This window comes from Triticum aestivum, chromosome 4A (genome assembly GCF_018294505.1).
Source record: "Triticum aestivum cultivar Chinese Spring chromosome 4A, IWGSC CS RefSeq v2.1, whole genome shotgun sequence".
NCBI classification, from domain to species: domain Eukaryota; kingdom Viridiplantae; phylum Streptophyta; class Magnoliopsida; order Poales; family Poaceae; genus Triticum; species Triticum aestivum.
Genome location: NC_057803.1, coordinates 695,441,415 through 695,450,040, shown reverse-complemented (window position 1 = coordinate 695,450,040; position 8,626 = coordinate 695,441,415). Strand labels below are relative to the sequence as shown.

At 46.3% G+C, this 8,626-nt stretch overlaps 1 long non-coding RNA gene across 1 annotated transcript; it reads right to left on the bottom strand.

Moving 5' to 3' along the window:
• On the bottom strand, positions 1-1,554 carry LOC123083195 (uncharacterized). The gene is made up of 4 exons (XR_006439226.1): positions 1,332-1,554; positions 918-1,042; positions 751-829; positions 1-371 (listed from the first exon to the last, which is right to left on the bottom strand). It is a non-coding gene; the product is annotated as an uncharacterized lncRNA (long non-coding RNA).
• Positions 1,555-8,626: the final 7,072 nt, after the last annotated feature.

The following is an 8,626-nucleotide window of genomic DNA, read 5'->3' as shown; positions in this document are numbered from 1 at the left end:
TGGGCCCCACCAACCTGAAAAACAGGGGTGCAGAGAAGGATTTAGATAGGTTAACGTAGAAATCTTTCGTGGCTTTACATGGGTATAGGACGTAAAGTACGTAACTTCTCCTATGTAGGTGTAGCATTACCCATTTTAGAGACTACTTACAATATATGGAGAATACACGTGGCATAAAGCATGCAATTTGTGTGAGAATCTCACATCCAATGCTTGCCATTATTGCATCTCTACAGCAAAGAGAATCATTGAGCGACTCCATGGACCACATGCCATGCCCATCTCCATCGATATATCTAGCCCTGAACGAAATGCTCCATGTTTAGCTAAGGAACATAAGGCTGCATCATATAGAAAGTCGGAGTCGCCACCTATAAATATGCACCATGTCAATGTATCATTAGTGAGTTGCCATCAGGGCCGGTCCTGAGATTTATGGGGCCCGGGGCGAGACAAAAATCCGGGGCCCCTTAATATAGACATTGAAATAATATTTAGTACATGTATATGGTAAACCTTATCAGTAAACACTTAAAATCCATCCAAAATCAAATAAGTTAAAGTTCTTAGATGTAGGTTCATTCATGGTATGAATATCAATCTCCTAAATATGTAAAGTTATCAAACCATTTAACCTCTCTCCGGACAATTACAAACCTCGTATTGTTTTTCCTCAATCTATACCTCTTCAAAAGATGCACATGCTATTTCCAGTAGGACAATAATGATCAAATAAGGCATGCAGCATACCTCGGCCCTCATCAACACATCCAGTATACCTCGTTATACATGTCCTCTTTGATGAAGCATTAGAACCATCTTCTAAGCCCTAGAGATAACATAGATTATGAGTTAAGTTTCATATAGTTACATAAACTATATGAGAAAATTGTTGAACAGAAGATTCAGTATATTACTTGATACCGTCTGCAGATCCAAAAGCAATATTTTCTGACAACTTTGATTCTGGAGATTTAAGTTCAAATCTTCTGCAAGGAAGGAGCCATGCAAACACCTTTGAGATAAAGCTTTTGCAGCATCCCTATAAAACCATAAAATCGATCACGGAGTTAATATAATAGACGTGTTCGCAAGGATTTCAACACAACTTATACTGGTTAATCCTACTTCAGTAGACATCATCTCCCATACTCCTAATTTTCCTAATCAATCTGTGTAACATCACAGTTCCGATGTCTTGAATGCCAAAAGAAAATCCTACTCATGGTGACTGGATTTTTTCCCGTCGGGAGAAGGGAAAGCTAGTAATTAATCTCAAAATCCATACAAACCCCGCAAGATTTGATAAAAACATGTGAAGAGATTCTTACCGCCTGATGACGAGCCAACCCGCGGCGTGCTCCCCCTACGTCGCCGCCGTTGTGGCCTCGGCGGATCGGCCGCGATGTGATTGGGACTGAAGCTTGGCGTCGGCGGTGGTCATCCACTACGGGAAACAAAGGGGACTAGGGCAGGGCATTGTGCGCTATCTGCGGTCTTTCCTCAACGACGCTCACGCGCTGGGCCAGGCCCAAAAATCAACGTAGGTTGGCTACTATAGGGGCCCTAATCGTGTGTGGTCTGTCGTCAGTTACCTTCTTACCTCCTGCGTGGGGTTGCGTCGTCCCTGCATGCCTGGATGATGAACTGACCTGCGTCCTAGTCGGAGGGGGCCCCCTGACTTTGGGGGGGGGGGGGGGGGGGGGCCGCCCCCCCCCCCCCCCCCCCCCCCCAGGACCGGGCCTGGTTGCCATGCACTCTGGAAGATTATGAGCGGTGAGTTTGCGAAGACGTGAGGCCAAAAGTGAGAAGATTGGATGGTGGTGGGGTACCCTGGTGCCCCATTACTGGATCAGTGGACATATTATTGTTGGCAAGCACAGGCCATGCGAGTGAAGGTAGAGCTGGCAATGCATCATCTTGTGTGTGCATGATGGGGGCATCTTCAACGACAACCCATAAATTACCTCCTATATCCCTCCGCGGATAGCGGAACAGTCCACATACACGGATGCGGAAGAACGTCATCCAATCATAGCCGCATACTACCTCCGTCCTGATTTATTAGTCCTCGTTGCATTTCGTGCCAAATTTTGACCATAGATTTAACTAATAAAATGTTCATGCATGTCATAAAAAGTTATATCATTGAAAACTATGTTTAAATACAAATCCAGTGGTATAATTTTTATTGACATGCATTAATATTTTGTGAGTTAAATCTTTAGTTAAAATTTGGCACAAATTACAAAGGGACCAGTAAACCAAGTTAGTACATTTTAAATCGTATTTTAACTAACAGAACGAAACTCACGCAAACAGGCTGATATTGTCAAAATTTGGATAGAAAATAGCACAAATCATCCATACGTAGTGTCTCAAATTCGACTAGATTAACCATATGTCCAATAAGTTTTTCATCAACGGATCATATCATCCCACACATACTGCCCTTCAGCTTCATCCAACAGTGTGCGTATGTAAATACCCGTGCCTCTGTTCTGTGGTACACCACGGCAGCATGTGCGGGCTACATATAATTTGTAAACCAACATTGGATGAATGCATCAATCAACAAGTTGAAAAAGTGAACTAAAACTTGCGATCTCGTCGTCAGCCGCGTGCAATCGCCACCTTGCCTCGAGCTTACGAACCACATCACAAAACTTGGTGACACTAATCTGAATAGCGTGCCAGTGATACGACACCTTCACGTTGCATTGTTGAATGATGTACACGTCGTAGGGCGCAATGTGCTTTTGTGCATGAAAATTTACATGCTTGCTCCTAAAAGGGCCCCCTCTGCTCCCGCTGACGAAATCCGTGGATATGGCCAGCCAAGCATCGCACAACAACTCATCCTCCATCGTCGAGTAGTTCACCATCCTTCGTACTCTAGAAAATGACATAGCATTTGAAAATAAGCTCAATGCCATTTGATCGAACACCTGTTGGGCGTGGTGTCTGCCATGGAGGTCATCGGCACAGGGCGGAATGTACCAGGGTACAAACAGCTCCAGGGTGGACAACTCTTTCATAAAAGGCAAGAGGGCGTGTCAGCGCTAGTTGCGGACGTCCGGCAATGCCTCTGTGACGGTCGAAGACGTACCGCAGAGTTGGCGGAGGATGGTGGTGCGGTTGCAAAGCAAGGGGGAGAAGGGGGGACTGGAAGGAAATGGGACCGAAAGGGGGGTTGCGTGGGCCGGGGGTGTCAGAGTCCTACGTTTTGGGTGTCCGAAGTCCCGCAAACCTCGCCCCACTTTGTCTCCAATTTGCGGGAGAAATCGCGGCTGGACCGCCCCACAGACCGATACAGGACCGCATTGGATGGCTTACGCTGTCCGAACGGATGCAGGCGGTTTGCGGGTCTGCCTTGGAGATGCCCTGATGGCCGGCCAGAACTAGAGGGTAGATGAGATGAGAACTTGAGAAGAGAAGCATTGAACTTCTCAGCAACGCCTGGTCGGGACCTCATCTTCCTCGTGGCCACCGGAGGAGGCTGCCGGGAAAGCCCACGCGGCCGCCGGTGAAGGTGCTGGCGGGGATTTCATCGCTCCAGTCTCGGCGGAGGGCTTTCGACTCCAGGGCAGTGGCCCTGCTTGGAGAGGCGACGTCGTCTTCGCAACTGGCGGTTCTCGCGGGAGAGGGTCAGCGTCCTCGTCCATGTCGGCGGTGCAGCGACGGCAGGCGTGGTTCATGGCCAACAATTCTTCTTGTGTTAGATCTGAAGGCCACTCCTTTTTCTCATCTGGTTCACTTCCTGCCGGATCTCGCGCCGGTGATCTTGTCTCGCTGGGCTGATGGTGGCTGGGCACGGCGGTGCAAGTTAGGTACGAGATAAATCCTTTGGTTGCTTGGCCATCCATGTTGGTGACACCGCTTGCGGGTGCTACTCCCTTCCTTGGAGGCATCGACGAGATCTCTTCTCCCAACCCTCTCTTCTTCGACCCAAGGTTAATTCCTGTTATCCCCTGCGGATGCGGCGGCGCTCTGTGGCGTTACCTACCTGGGGGCGCCGTTTGGCTAGGAAAGGCTGGTGTGCAGTGCCATGTGATTAATTCTGTGGCTGCTGCAGGTTTCGAGCGGCAGTTTGTGTGCAACGCTGAATACTATCTTCAGTGAGGTAATCGCTACCTATTCGCCGGTGGCCCGTTCGTCACCCTCGAACCTAGATGGGAGGGGAAAGGGTTCGCCTTCCATGGGTTTGTTCCGTGGCGTCATGAAGTTACCTGGTCCTTCTTCTTTTGTGCTTATTTGTGTGCTTGTTGTCCGCCTTGAGCTCGCTGCTTCTACGATTTCAATGTACCGATCCTGCATGTTACCCCTTCTTGTTCCAAGCATTGGGCGATAATTTCTTCATGTCCGGCAAGGTTTGGCCGCTGCCACGACTTCTCGACTGTCTAGTACAACAAGGTTTGCCAGGCGCCGCTGATGGATGGGCGATGACGGCGGTGCGCCTTCGGCTCGCTCGAATGCTTGTATTCGTTGCTAGACGGTCTACAGACCTGGATGTAATATTTACGTATGGTGTTATTTGTACTATCTTGATAGTTGATAAATAGATCAGAAGTTTTCTCTGCAAAAAAGAAACAACCCTGGAAGGCTATGTAAACTACAATGAGATTTTTTTTCTCCTAATAGAGACACCATTGACAGGCAAAAGACTCGTTTTATTATGCACATGCATAAAATTTAACCACTGTGATGCTTAATCACCGATGGACGTAAAATGTGTAAAGGGAAAGATTTAATGAAAATCACATGAACATATGACACAATAACAATATGGTCCTTATATATTGCGAATATAGTACTCCCCCTGTTCACTTTTTTAAGATCTTGTAGACAATTCAGACATCACCCAAAACAGTGGAACGTGGGCTGTCTGAAACGTCTTATACAAGTGAAAGGAGGGAGTAGAAGATATTGTCACACGTGCTAGAATTAAAGAAGATAGCACTCACACAAGCTAATAAATATATTGAAACCCCACCTTCACTCCAACAATGGCCAAGATATAAACATAGGCCCCTTCCAATACTCTTGATTCCAGTTTCCTACAACGCCGATGAATGGGGACAATGCATATATTCAGTGAGTCCGCATCGGGTTTGATATGGGTGAGTTTCTAGGTTTGGAAGGCACCAGAAATTATTTCACAACCAGGGGGCACAGCCCAACGATTTGTTTGATATCTTCTACCTGTTTTACACCACACCATGACACCAGTAGCTATCATACCCAAACATAACTCATGGGTGTTTAGGGCTCATCTAGATGTGACACAGCTATGTCACATATCACCTCATTCTGTAACAAACCTAGCCTCTCTCGTGGTGTTTGTTTATTTGTTTGTTTGTTATTTTAATTTTTTGAAACAAGTCAATTTTGGTCTCTCATGAATCTAGTTTCATGCAGGCCACACACAATACATGATTACAACACATTGATTGACACCCGGGACCATCACTCATCTCCTACTTGTTGGGTATCGCGTCGGGTACTCGATCAGTCCATCATGTCGACTGCCCGAACCAATATAATACATACACAAATAATACACCTGAGATATGTAGGTACCAACGCCCGTAATGTTTTTGACCTTCTCGGCTGCTTCACCGCACCCGCACCAATTTTGCTTGAAGCTAATCTGGTGGTAAAAAAAGCCTTTTCTGTTAATTTTGAAATTTCTATGCAATAAAAAATTGTTTGCAAAATTTAAAAAGATCATGAATTAGAAATGGGCTAGCAAATTCAAAAAATGTTGACAAATTCAAAAAAATAGTGCATACAAAAATGTTCCTGAACTTAAAAATTTCCACAAATTTGGAAGAAGATCACGATTTTTTTTCAAGAAAAACACGAGTTTGAAAAAAACACTTTCAGAATTTTCCATAATTTTAAAAGAAATGTGCATGAATTTTATAAAAAATATTGAAATGAAAAAATATAATGAATATATTTTTAAATGTGGAGATGCAACTGGCGGACAACCCTCCTCTCGCCCCTAATTGCAGTCTTGTTGTAGGCATGCAGATGTGTGCCGAGGATGGACATGCAAGTGGGAGAAAAATGGGCCGGGCCCAGTTGCTTGCCGAGAGTGGACTTGCAATTCGGAAAAAAATGAGTCGGGCCCCCAATTCGCATTGAGGGTGGAGTTGCAGCCGGGATAAAATTGACAGGGCCACCCAGTTGCTCATTGAGGGCACAAATGTCACAAATGGTACAAGTGCCATGAATATCACAAATAGGTACAAATGCCGTCCCCTAAAAAAAAGTACAAATGCCGTGACATCAATTGGGAGAATTGGTTTTTGTCAGTTTTCTTAAAAAGGAAGGTAGACGATGGACTATGGATGAGATAATGCACACAACCATCTATCGCAAAGTGTAGGAATCATACACAAAGATGGTTTATAATAACTTCTAAAAAAAATAGTTTATAACAACAGAACAAAAAAAAGTTATAGAGGAGCTGCCACTCCAGGAGGCTTTTTTGCAGAAGTGGTAAATATCGGGTCTCTGCATCAGACAATGTTGAGCCAACAGCTCCTGGAAGCTATATAAACTAGAGTGAGAAGTGTTTTGGCTCCCAACAGAGACACCATTGACAGGCAAAAGACTCGTTTAATCACGGACATGAACAAAAATCAACCACTGACGTTTAATCGCCTGGTGGACGCAAAATGGGTAAATGGAAAGATTTAGGCAGACGCCAGTTCCCAGTCCAGCAGACGTACCAAAAACGTCCTAAATCATGTCACTGTTCTTCTCATCCTTTCTGTACTTTTCTGGCCGGTGTTTTGGTGACCCAAGCCAAGCATGGTTTATGTGATGTACTCCTAGGCTCCTTTGAGCGCTCCAGTGACATGTACTAGCTCCGAGGCGAGACAAACAAGGCCATGTTAACCCAGCTGAGCTCCATCAGGCTTATGCTGATGCTTTGTAGCCTTAAAGGCCAGCTATAGCCTTCAAGCAGGATATTTTATTCGAATTCGAAAGGGCCAGACCTATATATATTATAAAGAAAGTAATCCAGCTCGTTGATTCCTACCAGTTAATCTTAATTTATTGTATCTTCCCGGAGTTCCCTCTCCGGGAATTCATCTTTTTTTATTCCAGTATATGCACACCACAAACGAACAAATATGATCCAAAAGACCCTTCTCTCGCCTCTCCTCCTCTGTCTCTCTCTCTTCAAGATGCATCTCAAATATATTTTGCCTTCACTGATGAATCCCGAACGGGTGCACTGAGTTGGGTAGCTCGGGGGCGCCGAGGGGAAGGGGCTGGGCGAGCGCGCGTCCGAGCTGCACGGCTGCAATGGCAGCGGCGGCGGCGGCGGCGGCGAGGGGAAGAGTGGGGAAGAGTGGAGAAGAGTAGAGGGGGTGCGGCCGGAGGGAGGGAGGGGGAGGATAGAAAAAGACGCCCCTGTGCCACCGACGGGCGGGCAAGGGGAGGACACGTGCAGACGGCCCGTGCGTCCAAGTGATGTCCGTTTCACCCCAAAAGCGGCGCAAACTTGGGCCGGGGATGGGTCAAAAGCGGACAGAAAACGGACAAAAGTCCGTCTGCGCCCGCGCGTTGGGCCGTCTGGTTCGTCCGTTTTACCTCAAACGGACGCGCGCGGACAGGATGGGGTCGCGCGGTGGAGTTGGCCTCCATCGTGGCTATCTATCCATGAAATGCAAATGCTGGCAGAAACATATTGCCGTCATATATACCATCAGAAAAGTGTTGCTTCTCTCATTGTATATGGCTGGAACATGTAGAAAGTCACCCACCTGTATACTTGCAGCATGGCAATAAATCATTCAGTGCGTTGCCGTATTCCAGATCTTCAGGGCGCAGCCAGAGCTTGTGGGGTACCCGGGTGGTTCCCCATTACTGGATCTAGTGGACATATTATTGTTGGCAGCAGGCACAGGCCATGTGAGTGAAGGCAGAGCTAGCAATGCATCTTATGCATGCATGATGATGGCCGGCCAAAACTGTGGAGAGATAAGATGACAAGGGTTTCGTAGTTTTGGTCATGTAGAGATAAATCAAACCATGATGGCAGAGAGAAAAAAAAATACGTTACATGACCCAAGTACGTGCATGTGAAAAAGAAACTTCCTCCACTATCATTTGTGAGCTTTGAACTGTTACTTCAAGATGCACGCATGAGCCTCTGTTTTTCTCTTGTCATGAAAACATGGCAAAAACAAAGGGAGGATAAAATGTGCAGTTCATTTGTTTGTGTGATAATTACTACTGCAATGTACATACACTGGCCTCTGCTTCTTCCGCCACCTAAAACCCGAGGCATTTCTCGATCCATCTTGGAATGACATGCTTCATCGATCTCGTCTTGACATGAGACAGCTTTGTGTATGTGTTTTTGTGCACGACTGGTACCAGTAGCTAGCATTAAGTAGGATGTGAAGTTTCTTTGTAGGACCGTAGTAGCTTGGTTGCAGAAAGTGGCTGCCATGGGTGGATGCACAATCGAAGCTAGCCTGGTGCTACCATTTTAGGGGTGTGGCACATGATAGATATATCAACACTCGATGGAGTGGAAAAGTCACCGCTCCAAAGCCTCCCTGTCCTGTCAGCAACCTAACTGTGTGGGTGCATGTGTGCC